The 22,512-nt window shown below is 40.3% G+C and overlaps 1 pseudogene; it reads right to left on the minus strand.

The window, feature by feature from the left end:
• Nucleotides 1-3,951: 3,951 nt before the first annotated feature.
• Nucleotides 3,952-4,823, minus strand: LOC102919462 (dehydrogenase/reductase SDR family member 7B pseudogene; annotated as a pseudogene).
• Between the last annotated feature and the right edge of the window lie 17,689 nt (nt 4,824-22,512).

Consider the following 22,512-nt stretch of genomic DNA (forward strand, 5'->3'; position numbering starts at 1 on the left):
CATACATATACACACATGTACATACCACATACTCAAAAGAAATCTTTTAACTTCTCACTTCAGTTTAAAATATTTCATCACATAAAAAGGAAGCAAAATAGCTTTGTCAGTCAAACCCTTGGCTGTCAATACTTGAAGTCCGGCTGGGCAGTGGTGGTGCACACCTTTAAACCCAGCACTTGGGAGGCAGAGCCAGGCAAATCTCTGTGAGTTTGAGGCAAACCTGATCTACAGATCGAGAGATCCAGGACAGGCACCAAAACTACACAGAGAAACCATCTTGAAAAACCAAAACCAAACCAAAACAAAACAAAACAAAACAAAACCTTCTAAGCCGTAGGTACCTACTAACATGCTTTCTACTTATGTGGATTTCTGTTTCCTACATATTATAAATGAAATCATGTAATCATGCATGTAGTGTTTTGGCACTAGACTTTGTTAGTTCAAATGTTTACAAGATTTGTTCAAACAGCAGTTTATATTTGTGTATTATTCCTTTCTATTGCTGTGTCATCTTTCATTATTTAGAGGAACTGTGTTTTATTACTTATGTTGGTGGCATTTCAGATAGTTATGAGATAGTTATTTTGTTCAGTGTCACTTGTAAGGTTGCACTCTACCAAACAGATTTTGCTTGATAGGGGAAAGATCAAAGGAAGTGGTCCATCAATTTCCATTGCATCAACCCTGGTGATGAAGAAGTGACTGATAGATGAAACCTGGGGTCCAGTGAGTTCATTGTGTACAACATGTTGATGGATAGAATACACCTACTGTAGTATCTAATGCATCACCATCATCTCGTTTCCAAAGAGATAGAAAAGGGTATTCAGACTGCATGTCTATTATTCTTCAAAGGTCTGATATTCTCTCTTTTTAAAACAACTTCAAATTAATGCTTTATGTGTAAGAGTTTTGTCTTCATGTGTATCTGAGTACCACTTGTATGCCTGGTGCCAGAGTAGGTCAGAAGAGTGCATCAAATCCCCTGGTATAAGAATTACAGACGGTTGTGAGTTGCCATGTGGGTACTGGAAGTTGAACCTAAGTCCTTGGGAAGAGGAACCAGTGAGGGCAACCACCAAGCCATATCTTCAACTCTAAATATACCCTGTTTACTGGTGGATAATTGCTAGAGAAAACAGTTACAAGTTAGGTTAAAGGTATATCATGGTAATTTCCCCTAGGTCGTCTTCCATTCCATTGCAGTCATCCCACACGAGATCACAGCCACCTCTGAACTCCACTGCAGTCATCCCACACGAGATCACAGCCACCTCTGAACTCCACTGCAATCATCCCACACGAGATCACAGCCACCTCTGGACTCCACTGCAGTCATCCCACACGAGATCACAGCCACCTCTGAACTCCACTGCAGTCATTCCACACGAGATCACAGCCACCTCTGAACTCCACTGCAGTCATTCCACATGAGATCAAAGCCACCTCTGAACTCCACTGCAGTCATCCCACACGAGATCACAGCCACCTCTGGACTCCACTGCAGTCATCCCACACTAGATCACAGCCACCTCTGAACTCCACTGCAGTCATCCCACACGAGATCACAGCCACCTCTGAACTCCACTGCAGTCATCCCACACGAGATCACAGCCACCTCTGAACTCCACTGCAGTCATCCCACACGAGATCACAGCCACCTCTGAACTCCACTGCAGTCATTCCACATGAGATCAAAGCCACCTCTGAACTCCACTGCAGTCATCCCACACGAGATCACAGCCACCTCTGGACTCTGAGGGTTAGCGGCAGCTCCTCTTGTATGCTCAATCTTTATGTTTTTATTTGTGAGTCTTCTTTCAAACTCATAGTCCTACTTATGCATGTTTACCTTGCAAAATGAGCATGTGCAAACAAACAGTGCCTATTTCTGACTGTTTATTCGGCTTTCATTTGCTTCTCAGGCTGTCATGAGTCATTATTCTCACAGTTCTGTAGAAAAAAAAATACCCCCATCTCCACTTTGCCTTTTCGGCTGTAAGCGTATCTTCAACCCTGGAATTCTGATGGTCAGTTGCTTGCCTGAACCTTCTTTGTATCATGGTCCCAGAAGTCTCATATTTATTAGTAGGTCCATCTTTATAGCTACCTTCCAACAGTCTGTTCTTTTCTGAAGAGGAAGTTATTACTTAGAGTTCTTTGTGAGCATAGAGTTTCTCTAGAGCATAGTGTAGAAAGTACCCAGGGAATTTTTAGGAGAAATACAGTATAAGCACTTGGTGGATCTTGTTTATTCACATAACCTAAGTATTTAGAAATTTCTAGTTCCTTTTTTTCCATTTAAACCATTTTTGGACTTGCCCACTACAGCAGTTCAGAAAATTTCAGCTTCTGTTTATCATGGTCTACCACTTTAAGACTTCCAGGGGCAATCTTAAACAATAAATTGTCTTAAGGGCTCAAGTCCTTGCCTGTTAAGTGAGTGTTCCTGCATCAGTGAACCCTCCTTTTTTCATCTGATGTCTTGCTCTCAGCTCAGACATTGCAGCAGTCCCAGAGGCTATCAACTAACTATGTCCTCATGGCTGAATGACAAGCTCTCTCTCTCTCTCAAAGGGCCATGCAATCTTCACACTTCCATGGCTGACCTGCAATAGTTGTTAGTTTCCCCAGGGTCATGCAGTGAGCTAGTGTCTGATCTTCCAGCAGTTTGACAGCAGAGGCACAAGAGTTAAAATATAGAAAAATAGCTGATACTGTAACCATAGCAAACACATGGACTTGGGATGGTGCAGAGTTTAATACAAAAATGGCTGAGTTGTACAAATGGTTGGCAGGTAGGGTCACTGAGGGCTGGTGTGACCAGTATTGGGGAATATTATTTTAAACTGTCACTTTTACTTATGTTGCATTTGTTTAATTCTGTGAAGCTGTGTTACTGTACTTGTCTAAGATACCTGATGGTCTAATAAAGAGCTGGATGGCCAATGGCAAGGCAGGAGAAAGGACAGGTGGGGCTGACGAACAGGGAGAATTAATAGAAGGAGAAATCTGGGATGGAGGAAAAATAGAAGTAGCCAGAGAAGGAGGAGGATTTCAGGGACAAGCCACCCAGCCACTGAGCTGCACAGCAAGCCATGGAGTAAGAGTAAGATTTATAGAAGTAAGAGAATGGGAAAAGCCCAGAGGCAAAAGGTAGACAGGATAAGTTAAAGAAAGCTGGCAAGAAACAAGCCAAGCTAAGGCCGGGCATTTATAAGTAAGAATAAGCATCTGTGCATGATTTATCTGGGAGCTGGGTGATGGGTCCCCCAAAAGAAAAAAAAAATAGACCTGCTTACCCTCATAGCATAAATACAAGATATATCTGAACTCATCAATAGAGCCAAAGCCAGGCCGCTACTTTTCTTGAGCTTGGAACAGGGATTTGTTTAAAGGGAAATTTCCAGATTCATATTGAAACTGGATGGTAGATCAGAACCAGGGGGAAATGATGGGCTTTGTCCTCTGAGCTGGAAGATAGCTACAGAAAAATGATAAGTGTATAATGTAGTTGTAAGGAATTGGTTGAACATGATTGAGAAGAGAACCTAGTTATACGTTGAAAGTGTAGCCAACAGAATTATTTGTTCCTTTTCTTACACATGTAACTTCTGTGGAGAGAGTTTCCATGGAGCGAAGACAATATCTGCTTACAGAATTTCTGGAAGAAATGTAAATTTATCTTTATGAGAGATAATGAGGTTTTTGTTTGTTTGTTTGTTTTTCAATGTTCAGTTGTTTATTTCACATCTTTAGAATCCCAGCCCAACTCCATATTTTACTTCTTAAGGGCTAACCCACCCCAGGGAAACAGAAGCACTCTGTCCACCTTAAAGTGCAGGATAGCCCTCAGCCATAGATCCCTTGCAGAGCAATCCCAGCCCCAAAAGGTGTGGTACTCAGTCTGACCAGGCCGATCCAGGATAGCAGTGCTGACCAATATCAGGAGTTCTTGGATTTTCGTTCTTTTCTGGCCCTAGGGGCAATGATTCTGAAGAAAATCCCAGGAGCCCGAGTTCTGAGATAGACAGCCATGAATGGCAGTAAGTCGGTCAAGATCACATCCTTTTTCTTCTTCCCCACAGCAGCAAGGACATCCTGGGCCACCTCTGCAGGGCTTCTGCCCTGGGCTGTGTTCTTGTCTAGAGCTCCGTATCTGGAGCCATTGGCAGTGACAGCATTTACAGAAAGGTTGGTATAGATGTAGCCAGGGCTTATCACAGTCACTTCAATGTCATCCTGCTCCATCTCAGCATGCAAACAGTCAAAGAATGCCTGGGTTGCATGCTTGGAGGCCGAATATGCTGATCAAAAAGGAATGCTGATCTTGCCCTGGATGCTGCTGATGGCAATGATGTGGCCTCACTTCCTCTTGATCATGGAGGGTAGGAGCGTTTTTGTTAGAGCAACGGGGCTAAAATAGTTGATCTCCATCACCCTCCTGTCCACGTCCACTATGGTATTACTGATGGCACCACGGTAGCTGACCCCAGTGTTATTGATGAGGATGTCCACATAGCCAAAGCACTGTAGGATCTCAGCTGCTCCTACAGGACCAGGATCTGCGAAGTCAAAGGTCACCATGTAAGGTTTGTGTGTCTGTCCCTCTGCCGAGCCCTGAGGTGGCACCTGTAACCACCACCACAGCATTCCTCAGGTAAGCCTTTGAGTGGATCTGCTGTAGCACCTGGAAGAGGCTGAAAATCCCCAGGCAGCCAAACAGCAGGGGCAGGATGGTCATCTGGGTGACCAAATCCATGACCCTCTCCTTCAGCATACTCTTCCTAGAATCTCTAGATTACAAACTTTTAGGAGAGCTTGCTGTTCCAAGGGCTTTCTATGGTGTGCTAGGGTCCATTATGGAGAGTGGGACCAAGGGCTTGCAGGCTATGGTGTCTGGAAAGCTCATGCCTAGGCTGGGGTGCCACTGGTCCAGGCACTCTAGCCCTGGTCACACATCCACACACGCTGCAGTAGCTGTGAGCACATGACTTAGCGCATTCCAGGCTCAGGTGACCTTCGCTGAGATAATGAGTTTGTGTCTTCTGTTCTTCTTTCCTTTTATCCTTCATTGTTCTTCTTTTCTTCCCCTCTTCCTCCTTCCTTTCTTCCTTTTCATTTCTTTCCTTTTTCATGCTCTCTCATTCTCCCACATTCCTTCCTTTGTTCATGAACTATTTAAGTGTTCAAAACAATTCACTGTCTGTCCCTATTACCATTTGGGTAGGAAATGTTCCCAAACATAAGCTCATATTCTACAGTTCTGGGACTCTATAGGGTGATGCTGCTGAAAGGAGACTGGATGATCTTGGTGCATATTCACTAACAAATTTATCTGCTTATGAATATATATCATCTACTGCTGTGGGATGGTCTGTATGTCAAATGCTCTGATTGGTCAATAACGAAAACACTGATTGGCCAGTAGCCATGCAGGATGTATAGGCAGGACTAACAGAGAGGAGAAGTGAAAGAACAGGAAGGCTGAGTCAGGGAGACACTGCCAGCTGCCGTCATGACAAGCAGCATGTGAAGATGCTGATAAGCCATGAGCCATGTGGCAAGGTATAGATTTATAGAAATGGATTAATTTAAGATATAAGAACAGTTAGCAAGAAGCCTGCCACGGCCATACAGTTTGTAAATATAAGCGTCTGTGTGTTTATTTTGTAAGTGGGCTGTAGGACTGCCGGGGCTTGGCGGGAACTGGAGAGAATTCTCCAGCTACAACCTACTGAGTCCATTTAGCTCCAAATGGCTTTTGGATTGACTATTTGGCTTATTTTCAATACCCATTGGTATGGTTTGTCTTGGTCTTATGCTCTCTGGCCTTTATAACATGGAAAAAGAATGACCCATTTTGATGATGACTCCAGAATCATGGAGCTTTGTGATAAAGATCTGATTCAAATCAAATCCCAAATAAAAGAAATTTTAGCAAGCACAGTGCACAAGCAACCAGGTGAGATCAGTAGAGCAACATGTGGATTAGTTTGTGGTTCCTTACTGGGCCAACAGGAGCTAGGGGAAAAAAGAATAAGTTCAGTGTTCCAAACTATGAAAAGTGTGTTGCTGCTGTTCCAATAGATCCAATTCTCTTATATAGACATTCATGTAGATAAAACACCAAATGCACATAAAAATAATAAATAAATAAACAAATAAACAAACAAATAAATAAATAAATAAATAAATAAATAAATAAATAAATAAATAAAAAGCTCACTCTTCTGCTGGTGTTTTCCTGCCCAGCATTAACAGAGGCAGAGGAAACTGACTGGGAATATGTTTCTTATCAGAACCCAATGGTCCAAGCTAAGAATGTGACACAAAGTCCTGGAACTCCGGGAACCACAAAAATTGAACATGTCTTCCTCACAATTTCTCTCTGCCTATAGGATATTACTTCTTTGCAGACGGTGCATTCCTAGCTTTTTGCTGTATAGAATTATTGACTGTCCATGAATCAGTTATATATACAGAATATGTTATCTACATTTAAAAAGCAGAAGACTCCTTTTAATGTGGGATCATCATGTTGATTGAACAAGTTTGTAGTTAAAAGCAATGTGCAAGAGCCATGGCCAATGTTCCATATCCCATAAGTGATGTCATGATGCTGATTTAACATCCTGTACTCTACCCCTGAAGATGTAACTCGTGACTCCATTACATTGAGTAGTTGTTGCCATGTAATATAACACTACATTAGTTAGTATACTACAAATTATAAATTAGTTGATTTTGATTGTCAAGTTTTTGATACTCATTTGTCTCAACAATATTTTTGATGATTACTTTACTAATGTTCCTTAGTTTTCTACACATATAGTCATAACTACAAAGAATGATGCTCTGAATCTTCTCTTAAAACACTTATTTGCAAATTATGTTTTCTTACTTCATTGAATTGGCTTGGATCCTCAAAGACAATGATGAATAATGTTGTGTTAGGATTCCTTCTCTCAATTTTTATAAGAGCCAATGTTTTAATATTTCACTGTTGGCTGTAGGTTGCTTGTGGTACTTTGTAAATAACTAATGCACATAATGTGTTCTGACATTCTTGCTACTTACATAATATATAGATTTCTCGATGTGAGGTGGGTTATGCATATTTACATATGTTTCCTTTGTGGTGATGAATTACCGTTTTACTGCACAGCTAGCAATGAATTGATAATGTGTCATTAGGGGTGTTTCAAATCTAAGATCATGAATAAAATTATACTGCAGGCCCACTGTTATTTTATCCTTCAAAAATATTCAATACATATTAAGGGTAAATATTTTGATGAGAATTGAAAATTCTAAGGAGAAGAAAACACATTGTCTGTACTGTAATGAAGCTTCTCTAGTAAACAAGATTAAAATTGTAAGAAATGTTAAAGCTGTAGTGTGATATTGAGGCTGCTGATGAGAATGGTTGATGAAATTTAGGTAACAAATGCAAGGACTACAAAAAAAATTACTGGAAGTAATACCAGAAGAATACTAAGGAGAAAATAAAATAAAATGGTATAGAAGGCACATTGGTGGTGGAGTGGGATACATTTCACACATGTGCATGAAAATACAGGCCACCAACTAAAGCAGCCACCCTGAATGGGATGTGGAAACTAACAGAGTTGAGGAAAGAACAGCAACTCATGCTGGGCACTCAAGCACTGACGTGACTGAAAATGTATCTATGATTCAGAGTGTCACATGATTTGAAAAACAGTAAATTTGTAGAAGCAACAGTTTTTAGGAGATAGTAAGTATATGATCTGGAACATAAGAAATGTGTTATACTTTAGAATAAGGCAATCCTAACAGGGCACATTAGCCCTCTCAACACATCCCAGTCTGCTTATTCTAAGACATTCTGTTGTGCTTGGCATATGCACCTGAAGTTGGAACACTTTAGCTCTAGTCTCTGGAGTATTAAGAGGCTACTAATCTGGCACTCCAGGTATCTGCTCATGTGTGTCAATAATGAAGCCAGTATGCCAAGAAAAATGAGTTTTCTAATAATTACCCTCTAATACTACTAGAGGGAGTAACATAATTTAGTCTCAAAGCTTTCTGGGTTGCATTGCACTGAAGCAAGATTATTCAACAGTTTCATCTTAGTGGCTTTATATTTCAGCAAAGTATCCATGCAGAAATAGTGTAAACTTGTCATTCTACTAATACTGTGGAGTGCATGTGTTAACACTCACAAGCAGAAGCTATAATTGTGCCTGTGCCACACCACACATGACTGTTGCCATGCCAAATTTCTTCCCTGCCCCCATTATTTACAGATCAGCTAAACTCTTCTGTGGCAGTTATCTCTTCCACTTGTCATTTAGCACTTGACTTTAGGTCACCAAAATGTCTGACTTGTGACACTGGAGACACACAGACCTCATAGAGTCTTTGTAAAAGAGTCCTGGGCACCCATCAAGAAAGATAACAGTACACTTTAAAACAGCACGTGTGTGTGTGTGTGTGTGTGTGTGTGTGTGTGTGTGTGTGTGTGTGTCTAAAAAAGCACTCACCAGGAAGCACAAGTATTTTAACTGACTCCCCACTTTTCAATAAAAATAGATGTCCAACAAGCAGACTCCTATGTAGGTCTGGGAAGTGAAGAGCTTAGACAGCATTTAATTTTCCCATTCATGGGGCACATCGTAATTATCCTGGTGTTCTTCCCAATCCTGTTCTTGAGTCCTTTCCCTTTGTTGCCAATATGTATAATTATCACTGTCGGCCGGGCGGTGGTGGCACACGCCTTTAATCCCAGCACTCAGGAAGCAGAGCCAGGTGGATCTCTGTGAGTTCGAGGCCAACCTGGGCTACCAACTGAGTCCCAGGAAAGGTGCAAAGCTACGCAGAGAAACCCTGTAATAGAAAAGTATTTTTATCATTAAATAATCATTAGCTATTATAGGAACTGTTACTTACTTTTAAACAACTATTACAATTATTAAAAAATAGAACCATTCTTTTATCCACCTTAAAACCTTGGACACATATCTCAGTATTACCACAATAAAATGAAACATAACTATCTCTTAAGATGAACAGTCTCTGACTTAAGCTATGTATGATACAAATGCCTGCTTCCAACTTCTTTTACAACTACACATGAAAAAAAAACTTTTCTTGTTTTGACAGAGTGTAATAACCACTCTTGAACACAGCCTGATTTGTACCTTAACTGCATTAGAAAATTAATTTCATAAAGAAGGAAAATGATTCAGCTCCAATAAATGTCCAGTATACTTAGATAATGTGAGTTACTGAAAATAGAGTCTGTATTGATCTTGGTTGCCTGCAAATCTGCTTGTTACTGTACTGTGTTTTATTGAATGACTATGGTTAAGAAGGAGAGGGGCTAAATATGAAGACTTGCCATTAAGAAAAACAAATACACGGAAAGCATGTACTTGGCCAGTGAGGTATAACCACTGACATAAAAAAAAAAAAAAAAAAAAAAAAAAAAAAAAAAAAAACACATAACGAACTAAAAAAAAAAAAAAAATCCTAAAACAAAACACTGAACATTGAGTAAACAAACAACCCCCCAAAGGGGATACAGCTCTAAATAGAAAACTCTCAAAAGAGAAAGAAAAAACAAACAAAAACAACAGAAGAAAACAAATGGCTGGAAAGCACTTAAAGACATGTTCAATATCTTTGTCATCAGCGAAATGCAAATCAAAATTACGTTGAGATTTCATTTTACACCAGTCAGAATGGCCAAGGTCAATAAAACAAATGACAGCTCTTGCTAGCAAGGATGTGGAGTAGGGAATCATTCATTCGTTACTGCTGTAATTGCAAACTTGTATGGATGCTCTGGAAACCAGTGTGGTAATTCTTCAGGAAGGTGAAAGTCAATATATCTCAAGGTCAAGCTATACCTAGTCTATTGGTTACTGTTCACAAACTAACAGTAAGCCTAGATTGCTGAAGACATCACCTATACAAATCATTAAACATGGAGGACTAGCTGGTGCCTATATAGAAGCTTCAGCGCTATGAACTAGTGCTTATGGTGCTGGAAGGTACTTGGCATGTTACCAGTGTAGGAAGGTAAACACTAACCCAGGTACAAACTCTTGAATTTAATAGCCTGCAAGATGTTCTAGTGTAATAGTGGTACAAAGCTTGTGGAAGTAACCAACCAATACCTGATTTTATTTAAGGACAACTCCATGAACTGAAATTCATCCTAACATTGCTTGTATGGTCAAGAACCTGAGACTAGATAGGCCAGGGACCTAAGGGAAAACCAAATACTATTGTTCTACTACAATAATTTAGCCATAAAATGACTCCTAAAAACATTCTACAATACTCATAAAACAGTGCCTTTCTTGGCCATCATCAGAGAAGCTTTCTCCTGCAGTAGATTGGAAGAAATATAGAAACCCACAGCCAGACAATGTGTAGAGAGTAAGATGCTTTGGAACACTCAGAACTAAATGGAATATCTTTATCAAATCCCTCTCCATGAGGTGCAGGAAACCCTGCAGAAGAGGAAGCAGAAACAGTGTAAGAGCCAGATGGGATGGAAGACACCAGAGAAACAAGACCTTCTACACGAGCAGGGCAAATGTATATATCAACTCACAGAGACTGTGGCAGCATGCATGGGGCCTACATTAGTCTATGCCAAATGGGGTCCTAGCACTAGGAGGAGAAGTGGACACAAATCCCCATCTATAACCAAGAAGATATGTCTAACTGACAGCCATTCACAAATGAAAAATTATTTCTCTTCAATAGAGTCTCACTGGTGATATGAATGAATCTTAAGGAGAGGTCCCATGCCCAGTAGTAGATAGCCAACAATAAACAAACTCAATGGCACCTTGAGGGTTTTTTGTCTCATAATACTTTGTCAGGACTTTGCATTTTTTTAAAAAAACTTATAGGTCCTTTTCATGTATTTTATGGCTTTCATGTTTTTTTTTTGTTTGTTTGTTTTTGTTTTTGTTTTTGTTTTTTTTTTTGGTTTTTCAAGATAGGGTTTCTCTGAGTAGCTTTGACCTGTCCTGGAACTCACTCTGTAGCCCAGGCTGGCCTCAAACTCACAGAGATCCACCTGCCTCTGCCTCCCGAGTGCTGGGATTAAAGGCATGTGCCACCACCACCCTGCGGCTTTCATGTTTTTGTGCTTTAATGTGATTCCTATATATATGAACTTGTATCTCTGTCTATATGTGTTTCTTTTATTTTTCTTTGGCTATTTTTCTTGTTTGTTCGCTTTATGATATTTCAGTTTGTTTTTTTATTATTTTATTTTTCTTATCTTATTAGCATTCTTTAGATGCCTATTTCATAACAAGAGACAGAAAGGGTGTGGATTAAAATACAAGTGGAGCAAGAGATGATCTTGGAGAAGTTGGGAGAGGGAAAACCATAATCAGACTATATTGTATGAAAAAATCTATTTTCAATTAATGAAAGATAGAGGGATAAGCATATATCCCACATACTGGCACACAGATGAAACCTTTGTAGAAGTACAGAAAATATCATTTTCATTTGATAAGCTGGAATTAAAGTGGTATCTGAATAAGTCTCTGAGATGAACTGGAAGTTCTTTACAGGGTAGCCCTCTTAGACTTATTAGGCTACACTATGTGTGCATATATACATATATAATTGTATTACATATATATCATATATATGTTATATAAAAGAAAGTGGGGTAGAGAAAGGGGAAAAAGAAAAGAGAAGGAAAAGCAAGAAGATAGGAAGGGACAGGAGGGAAGGTAGGAAGTGATATTGAATAACAAACCCAAACAGTATTTGTTACAAAATTCTTCAAACTATTTAGAACAAATAGAGTTACAACAAATCCCCAAATTTCCAAGACTTATGAAGCCTCATGGTTTCACAAAATTCTCAAGAATGCACACTAGCTAAGCCTTGTGTAAAATACCTGTAATCCCAGTTACTCAAAAGGTTGAGAAGCATTTTGAGTTCAAAGCCAGCATGAACTACAAAGCAAATTCTAGAGCAGTTTACTCAGGGCAAGATTCTGTCTGGAATTAAAAGATGAAAATGCACTATAGGTATAGCTAAAAGAAGAAATGCTTACCTAGAATGGTCAAAGCCCTAAATTCAATTTCCAACAACAACAACAAAAAGGTAAAAAGTAAGATCTTGATAACTTGTAGTGTATTTTCAAATGCAGGTTATTCCCATTGGTACAATTTACTGATCTGATTCAAATTTTTACTTGTGTATGTTCACGTTTGCTGTGTTTGAGTGTTTATCTATCTGATTTTCTATAGTCCTGTCACAAGCATAAATAAGTCATGTATGGGTTAATTTATGTACCACTAGGGGCAAAATGTGCATATTTCTTTTCTTATTTTGAGGTATTGGAAAATTATCCTACATTCTATGCATGATCTGCTGTGGGTCTCACTTCTTCCTGTGTTTTTTAACCTATATTCTTTACAGGTAATATTTAGGAAACATTCTTTTATGCTAATGAAGTACAACTGATTTAGGATTTTCTGGAACACTTTTTGTGTTCCAGAAATAATTTTGAATGATGCTATATTAGATATCTATGAATCTGTTCATGCTTACCAGAACCTGCCCTACCAGTCAATAACTGTAAAGTCAGCATCTACTATACTATTTTACTATACTTTTTCACACCCTAAAGGAATCATTACTTTTGTTTCTTGTTGTTTATCAATACCTCAAGCTTTCTGGAAGCCAGTGTTATACCTCACTTAGTTTTCTAACCTCGATGTCAAATATTTGGACTAACATAAGCCTTAAAACTTATCTCTCAATGGAAGCAGACTGTAGTATGATCTAAGGTGATGGAGAGAAGAATGTAAAGTGATGCTCTACACACAGTGCTCACATTGAACAATATTTACACTGTCACCTCCTTTTCTCTATAAGACCCACTGCCTTCCTCAAAGCACACTACTTGTTCAGGAACCTAAGAGCTTTCATTGGGTTTCAAGAGGAGAAACTCACATCTTTGTGGGGTGAATCACTGAATCATTGCCCAAGATTTGCAGAACATAGGGCTGCATCAGATGTTTTCAGATCATTTTAGCTGAGAAAACCATAAATCATACCATTAATTTGAGCAAAAAGAGGTAGAAGTTAGAAACAAGCCATAGAATTATCCAGTCTATGAATTATATAAGGGACATTTCAAGAGCCATAATTCTCATGCTCTCTCTACCCATCATGAAAAGCCCATAGAGGAGGAATTTATTGTAACCATTTCTAGAAAACAAGTCTTCTTCAGAGTGACACAAAAAACTGTCTGCTTTCATTTTAAGAATCATATAGAGGCCCATCTACATCTTGCCTCTTTTACCTAGCAGCCCTTCGGAGGCTAAAATGCTAGTCAAAGCATATTTATAACTGTTTCTAACCTGCAGTTCTATGCCTAGCACCCTTTATCATTTATTAAATCATTTCCCATGTTATGGCGAGAGCTCTAGAGAACTGCCCTTCTGGAAAGAAATCCCATCTGTCTTAAGGACAACAACGGATTGTCCAGTGTTTCATGTTAGCAAAGAAGTTTAGCACAGGATTAGCAAAATAGTTCTTCAGAGTTGATCTGCACTGTGGACCATTGCTGAATTCCTTTACAACATGTCTATTCATTGGTCTTAGTCCACAGTAATTTCCTTGTTTGAGAAATGGGAGTGATTACAGTCATCAGTGCACATAAATTTCCAGTAGACTAAATGGAAGCTTATTAGTGAACTACTGGAATGGTGCCCACCCACTGTAAGAACTCATGAAAATGAAACCACCATTATTGTTGGTATTATAGGTATTACTCTCTTCAGAGCAAATGTTTGAACTTTTGCTCTGGAAAGATGTTGAAAGCATACTTTGTATCTTTGGCACTGGATATGTTCTTATTTGCAGCTGGACATCTATATCTAGAAACAAAACCAACTTTTCCATAATGGTTGCTGCAATACTAGGAAGAAAGAGGAAGGCCTGTGATCATATTCAATGACATATATAATTAGATGATAAGAGCCCACTCTTCTGTAGCTACAATGTTATACTTTAGCATATACCATAATTGCTACAATGTTTGATTTAAGGTACTATTTAAATGATATCACTAAGGACCAAGACTAAGAAAATGTTTCACTAGTACTTTGAGAATTTGATACTTCCTCTTATAAAAATGCATTTTCAGTTTCAAGATGTCGTGTCTGGAACCATAACTGGTTCCAAAAATCAGAGACAGTTTTACAAAGTCAAAGAAGCAACAGATACTAAGATATAGTGTCATATGACATAAGGAAGAGAAACCATATTCTAAAGAGTAAAATGAGAAGGTTCAGTTTAATGGAGCAAAAACAAGGGCCACCACCCCTAGAAATTCATATATGCATGTTTTAAATAACATCGCAGGGCTGGAGAGATGGCTCAGTGGTTAAGAGTTCCTGTTGATCTTCCAGAAGACCTGGGTTCGTTTCCTAGCATTCATATCACAGATTTTTTTAATTCCAGCTCCAAGGGATCTGAGACCCGCTTCTGGCTTCCTCGGATACTCCATGCACATGGTGCACACACATAAATGCAAGCAAAATACTCAAACATGAAAAATAATAATAATTTTTTAAATGACCATTTCAGGGAATTTCTATTACTCTATGTCAATGGCTCATGTATGTATGAACGTTTCTAAAAGAATTTGGCAGTTTCCTTAATGCCCCTTTGAAAGTCTTATGTTTAAATTTCCCTTTCTTCTTAGCTGAAATACTTGGGGCATATTTTTTGTGCAAATCTCTATGAACAACATGATAAACTCTATCTGAGATTTCAACAAATGTATTAATATTAATGAAAAGGAATAGGGAAAAGAATAGTAAGTGTATACATTCATCCTCAAATAATCAAATTCATAGCCCACTCAGAGTAACACAGACTTGAGTCTCTTTGACATGAGATTTTCTTGTCAACTGAAAACGTGGAAAAATGGTTGCATTGAAATTGTTAGGAGTACATACTGTAATGTCAGTTGCCTGATAAATAATGCCAACAAATTGAAACATTCTTTGTGGTAATGTAATAGTTATCATAGGTGATGTTTATTGAAGTTTCTGCTCTGTGACATGTGTATTCTGATAGGCTGGCATGCCTGATCTCTCATTAAATTCTATTAGCGCTTTAACAGTGTGAATATAATTTTCTCTTTTGCCTGCACTGAATGAAGAAAAGCAGAGGCCTACAAAGCACAAAGCACAAATGAGTGTGCTCTATTAAAATGTTGTCTCTGCCATCCTTAAGAGCTGGGTCAAGGCCCCTCCATCTTTACTCTGATTGGGCTTTGTGACTTCTCTGAAGAATTAGCTCCCAAGAAATGTTGTAGGTCTGTACAGGAAATTTAGACAATGAGCTTTGATTTCTGATTCTCCTGCCTCTGTCTTCCTAGTGCTTTGACTTTGTCTCTCAGAAAGTTGCTTTGAGAATACTTACTTCTGGAACATTACTTCATAAACTGTTGTCGTGAAATTGTCTCTTCCAGGTGTGACAAGACCATAGTCATTGTAAGGCAGGAATTGTGGTGACTTATGCAGAACCTCAACACAGAATCATGGCAAGAAACAAGCATGAAACTTCAGTGACAACTGGATCTCTAGTAATGGTAACCAGGATAATAATTCAGTGGCAGCCAGATCTGGGGTATTGGTAACCATGGCAATGATTCAATGACAGCCATACTCGTAATAATGTTAATTATAACAATTACCCCTCCTGGAAATGGAGTGCTATAATACCTTCACTAGAGATTTAGTAACCAGTTCCTCCCATCTGAACTACAAATTCTGAAAACCTTACCATGGTTCTAGGAGATAGGAAGCTGATTATGAATTGGGACTCTTCAATGACACAGTTATAAGATGAGCTGACACATTGGAGGAGAAGAATTCCATTTAGTGTAGCTCTAAGGAACCCCAATGAGCTCATTTGCTTCCCAAGATGAACTTGGGTGGAACCTTGTATTTGGTCCATTGGCTCACTCTCTGTTTGGGGTGAACAGATGTTTCTTTGAAATATCCTAAAATGATACTACAACATCTTAATTCAAGAAATTTATCAGTAACATATTTAGAGCCATGACTTGTAAATCAATCAACTAAGACAAGTTGGCACCAGAAGTGGGGTGTTTTTTTTTATGAGAGATCTGACCATATTGTTTTGGGAAGAATTGTGGAAGGACTTTGGGTGAGAAAAGCCACTGAGTGTTCAAAGTCTAGTGAGCTGTTCTTGGGGAACTTGGAAAATAAGAATATTGAGAGTAGTGCAGATGATGGAGGTCTGGCTTATAAAATTTCAGAGAGAATATCAGGGCCATTTTCTATTTTGAGTTGAGGAACTGTGGTTCTGGTTATCTGAGGGTCAAGAATCAGCTGTGATTAACAAGAGGTCAGAACCAATGTAGTAAAACCTTTTTGTTACTGTTACTGGGACAATAGATGCTGATAAACTGAAGCTAAGAAATTAGCAGAGATTAAGAAGAGACTAGAATCATGTAGGTGACATCATTGGGGATGTGTTTCCTATAGTTCATACTGAGAAGCTGTGTTCCAGATATGACCAAGGTTGTACATCATGCTGGCAGCTGAACTTGGTAGTGTAAGTATGTTTCAAGCAGTACTGGTTTAAAAGGTACAAAGAGGTCATGGAGATCAGTTGAAGCTGTGAGAGGCCAGGAGAGCTCATAAGTGAAGGTGCAGCCAGAGTAGCAGTTGAAGCCTCAGGACTTAGGAGTCATGAAGAAAAGTTTTGGCTTTGCACCATGAAGAGAGGGCAAGACAGGTTACTGGTGAAAGTGCTTCCCTGTTGCAGCAGAAGACTCCTGCATTTCGGAGATGCCAATACTGTGGCATGACCATCAAAAACAGCAGTAGCAATGTGGTAGAACCTTCCCAAGCTTAGAAGAGAAACTGTATGTGCTGCAGAGGATAGAGCCAGAGAAGTGACCTTAGTCCTTCTGAGGAGCCCCGAAGATCAGGAGTGAATCCCAGAATTACTTACACTTTTGGAGTTTGGGTTTGCTTTAATTTAATTGTAACAGTGTCCTAGTTTTTCCCGCTTAAAGTAAGAATGTATTTTATTTATTTTTTATCTTACAGGAGCCTACAGTTGAGAAATTGAATTTTAAAAGAGATTTTAGGCTTTAAAAGAGACTTTGAATAATTTTTTTTTAAAAAATACTGAATTTTTGTGTTTGAATTTGTAAATACTGTGGGACTTTTTAAGCTTGTAAAATGATTTAAATTGTGATATTGATATTAATGTGTCATCTTGGGGATGAACAAGAATAGAAAGGCTTTGAGTTAACAAGGATGTGTGTTTGTTGGGTTGACAAAGGGTCAATTGTGCTGGCTAGTTTTATGTCAATTTAACACAGTGGTATTCAACATGTGGGCTGTGACACCTCTGGCATCTCCTAAGACCATGGTACTACACAGATATTTACATTACAGTTCCTAACAGAAGCAAAATTACAATTATAAAGTAGCAACAAAAATAATTTAATGGTTGGGGTCCCCACAACATGAAGAACTGTATTAAAGGATCCCAGCATTAGGAAGGCTGAGAACCACTGACATAACACAAGCCAAATCAGTTGAAAGGAGAGAACCTCAGCTAAGAAATGAGTCTATAAGTTCTAGCTGTGGGCAAGTCTGTAGGCCATTTTCTTAATTAGTTAATGAAGGATTGAGGTCCAGCATATTTTGGATGTTGCTATCCCTGGCTGGTCATCCTGGATTCTATAAGAAAACAGGATGAGCAAGTCATGATGACCAAGCCTGTAAGCAGCACCCCTCCATGTTCCTGCTCAGTGTGAGTTCCTGAACTCACAGCTTTTGATGATGAACTGATATGTAGAATGTTTAAGTGAAAAAAAAAAACACCTTTGTAGCCATTTTTTTTGAACCTGCTGTTTTATCACAGTAATAGTAACTGTCTTAGTTAGGGTTTCTAACGCTGTGAAGAGACACCATGACTATAGCAACCCTTATAAAGGAAAACATTCAATTGTTTTGGCTTGCTTAGAGTTCAGTGGTTTAGTCCATTATCATCATGGTGGGACATGGCAACATATAGGCAGATGGTGCTAGAGAGGGATATGAGAGTTCTACATCCTTTTTTTCTTTCTTTCTTGGTTTTTTGAGACAGAGTTTCTCTGTGTAACTTTGCGCCTTTCCTGGAACTCGCTTTGTAGACCAGGCCTGCCTCAAACTCACAGAGATCTGCCTGCCTCTGCCTCCCAAGTGCTGGGACTAAAGGCATGCACCACCACCGCCAGGCGAGTTCTACATCTTTTGCAGGCTACAGGAAGTTGTCTGTCTCACTGGGCATGGCTTGAGCATATATGAGACCTCAAAGCCCGCCTCCACAGTGATGCCTGTCCTCCAACAAGACCACAACTACTCCAATAAGGCCACACCTCCTAATAATGCTACTCCATTTAAGGGCCGTTTCTTTCAAACCACCACAGAAACCCTAACTAAGACTATGTGTGTGTGTGTGTGTGTGTGTGTGTGTGTGTGTGTGTGTGTGTGTGCATGTGTGTTTTTAATGTGTGTATATACTTTGTACATGTGTTTGTATGCAGGTGTATATGTATGTGTGTATTAACTTGTGTGTGATGCATGTGTCTGTATGCATGTATTGATGTGCATATGTCATGGAGAAGTTATGGAGTTGATATGGCACCACTGATGGAGAGATTTCCCTGGAAAACATGGGTAAACTCGTACTATTTGGCTCTGGCACACTTATTTATTTAAAAAAGAAATACATGAAGTACTGGAATAATCCATGACTAGTCATCTGAATGTTAATTTCACTTCCTATGTCACACAGTCATGACATTTAGAACCTCATAACTGTATGAGAAGCCAAAAGATGGCCAGAAAAAGTAGTCGACTTTGAAGCAGTCAGCCCTGTATTGTTGCCTGCTGATTCTATGTAACATTGTGAGAAGGAAAGAACTCTGACTCTACAGTTAGGATGGACTTTCATTCTTTCATTCATTAGTTGAGCCTCTCCAAAATAAAACATCAGTGGAAGCTGCATCAGATACTGGGGGCATATACTCACTCTTAAAATTGATGTCACTTAAAATGTGTCTCTCATTCTGAAGGAATACTAAGCAGGATCCCAATTGAGTACAATCAATCATTCTTGTCTTGAACTTCTGAAGAATTTCTTTTTCATTCTAAATTTATTTTTATTGCCAGGAATCATAACATGAATTTTTCTTGTGTTATGAATCTGGCATTTCCCAGTCTGTGACCAGTTACAGACAGATGCTTGCTTATAAAGAGCTACTGAGATTAGGCTAGCTAAGGCAGAACATCTTCTGCCTTAAAATCAGTGTGCCACTTACTGTACTTATTTATAGGTTGAAAAGACACCATGCTTAGAGACCAGGGGCTTATTTAAGGCATCTCATCAGAGGTTAAAAACCTTGGGAGCCATCTACTGTTTTGCCAGCAAGGAAGACAAACACTTTCCCAAAATAGATGTGAGCTGTGTTCATCTCTTTTGCTTAATCCAGGATGGAGTAGGCCTACTGTAATCCTACTGGGCACTCTATGGACTGTACTCAGTTGAATTGTCAGTGACAAACTTCAGTGGGAGCAGAATGACCATATGATATTGAAAACTCAGCTAGGGGCATGGAAGTCCTTGCTATTGTAGGCAAGTGTAGTTTCCATTTTATCTACTGTGGTCCTTCTGTTCATGGTTTCATTGTGCAGTTGGAGGGGTTTCCAAGAATTTATCCCAGATAGCTTTTGCCACACATGACTACTCGGTGCCCCTTCTTTCATGGTGACTCTATATTTAAAATTACTAGAAACAAAGGTAGGGCTTTTTGTTTGTTTGCATTTGTTGCTTCTGCTACTGATTTTTTACCTTTTTTTTATTAAGAGATTTTCTATTCATTTTACAAATCAACCACGGATTTCCCTGTCCTCCCTCCTCCTACCCCCCAGCCTTCACCCTCAATCCCCCCCCCCATTCCCACCTCCTCCAAGGCAAGGTCTCTTGGTTGAGTCAGCAGAGTCTGGTACATTCAGCTGAGGCAGGTCCAAGCCCCTCCTCCCTGAACCAAGGTTGAGCAAAGTGTCTCAGCATAGGCACTAGGTTCCAAAAAGCTGGCTCATGCACTAAGAACAGGTCCTGATGCCACTGCCTGGGAGCCCCCTAAACAGTTCAAGCTAAACAACTGTCTCACTCATCCAGAGGGCCTAGTCCAGTACCATGGAGGCTCCTCAACTATTTGTTCACAGTTCTTGTGTTTCCACTAGTTTGGCTACTTGTCTCTGTACTTTTTCCAATCATGGTCTCAATATCTCTTGCTCATATAATCCTTCCTCTCTCATCAATTGGACTTCTGGAGCTCTGCCTGGGTCTTGGCCATGGATCTCTGCATCTGCTTCCATCAGTCACTGGATGAGGGTTCTATCATGACAGTTAGGGTGTTCAGCCATCTGATCACCATAGTAGGTCAGCTCAGGCATCTTCTCTACCACTAGCCAGTAGTCTATAGTGGAGTCATCTTAGTGGATTCCTGGGGACCTCTCTAGCACTCTGCTTCTTCCTATTCCCATGGTGTCTTCATTTATCATGGTATCTCTTTCCTTGTTCTCCCACACTGTTCTTACCTTTGTACTTTCTTTTTTCTCATATGTTCTACAAACTTCTTGCCCAGGCATCTTTTCTAATTTTCCATGTCTTTTTGTTCAAAGGCTCTTGACTATGTAGTCATGCCTCTTGCTATTGACTCATCTGCATTTGTGAATCTGCATTTAGGAGCTCAAGTCACCTTTATTCCCCTTCTGATTTAGTGAATCATGAAGTCCACTGATAAGCACCTTACCCACTGAAAGGACTCCTTTTTTCAATTGATTCTTTAGGACTTTCACATCATGCACCCTAATCACATTCATCTCCCAGACCCTCCTTGTCCACTCCTCCCTCTTGTGGTGTGCCTCCCCAAAGGGAAGCTGAAAAAGAGTAAAAATAAGATAAAAATAAACAACAATAATAAAAGAAGAAAAACACTTCACTCTCTTTCCTTCCCACCTCTCCATTACCTCTTCAAGTCATCTTAGTGGCTTTGGGAGCTGCTGTGTATCATGCTGTATACCCTTCTGCTCAAACATCTTCACTTGCAAATGTTAATTCTGTAAAGAGTGGTTGGTCAGGTTCAAGGCCTCTGGCTTTGGTACGCCATCAATACCGGACTCTCACCAATATTTCTCTCTGTTATCCTGCTGTTATCCTGAGTCATAGAGTTCCTGTGGCTATGGTTCTGCAGGATCAGTCCCTTCACACACTCCAGCAGGTCATAAATGGGGTCATAGTTAGGGTGTGTCTCCTCATAGCTCTGGATGTGTGTCTGTGTGGCAGCTGAGTTGGTCAGTCTAGGCCATTAGAAACACTTCTCTCAGGTGAGGGGTAGAACCAGCTCTCCCAGGCCCCTGGTGAAGGGTAGGACAAGCTTTCCCAGGTATCCATTATCCTAAGGCCAGGGTTGTTCAGGATCAGCCCTCCTGTGAGGGTGAAGGCAGGTCACTCTGGGCCAATGAGTAGTGGGGTCAACTCAGCAGGACCCTTATACTTCAACATGTCGTTCAACACATGGTGTGCATGGACCCCTGTGGTAACACAGGCAACAGACATCCACACAGACACCAGCTGATGCTGGATCAGGGATCCAGATATTGTCAGCAGTAGCAGCTTGTGGCCGGTTGTCATCATGACCTAGGCATTAATATGGCCCTGGGTGACAGTGCAGGCCAACTTGATCTCCAAGTTCCCAGTGGGAGAGAGACCCTTGGCCCTTGTATTGTCTTCTGTGGTAACCAGAGCCTTGGACATCAGTGCAGACCTGGACTGCTGTGGGGCCATGCCCTTGGCAGCAGTTTGGGCCTGGACAACACTATGGTCACAGGTGGCAGTACAGGCCCTGTAGTTGGCATGGTCCAGGCAAAGGCATGTCCCTCTGACTCCAATGTGGCTACAGACAGTGTCCCAGAGACCAGTGGTTCTTGTAGCATGACCCTCAGGCACCAACATGGCCTAAGGTAATGGCCCGTACCCTGGGCATCTTTACAGCCGTCTGTGGTAATAGAAACCACTAATATCTAGGCAGACTCTGGCGCTGCAGTAGGGCCATAAACACAGCACCTGGCAGCAGCTTGGCCCAGTCATCACCATGGTCACTGATGGCAGTGCAGGTCACCCAGATCATAATGGCCCCAGACAGAGCACATCCTCAGCACGGTGACATGTGGTGGCCCAGAGCGCAGGTATCATGTGGCCCTGGTGAACACAGGACATGGATATCATAACAGACCCTGGCTGCTGTAGGACTATGGCCCCAGACATGGTAGAGACCATGAAAGCAGCCTGGGCCTGGATGCCACCATGGCCCCAGGTGGAAGCACAGATCACTCAAATGGTTTTCACCCTGGATGCAGG

Source organism: Peromyscus maniculatus, chromosome 20 (genome assembly GCF_049852395.1).
Source record: "Peromyscus maniculatus bairdii isolate BWxNUB_F1_BW_parent chromosome 20, HU_Pman_BW_mat_3.1, whole genome shotgun sequence".
Classification (NCBI taxonomy): Eukaryota; Metazoa; Chordata; class Mammalia; order Rodentia; family Cricetidae; genus Peromyscus; species Peromyscus maniculatus.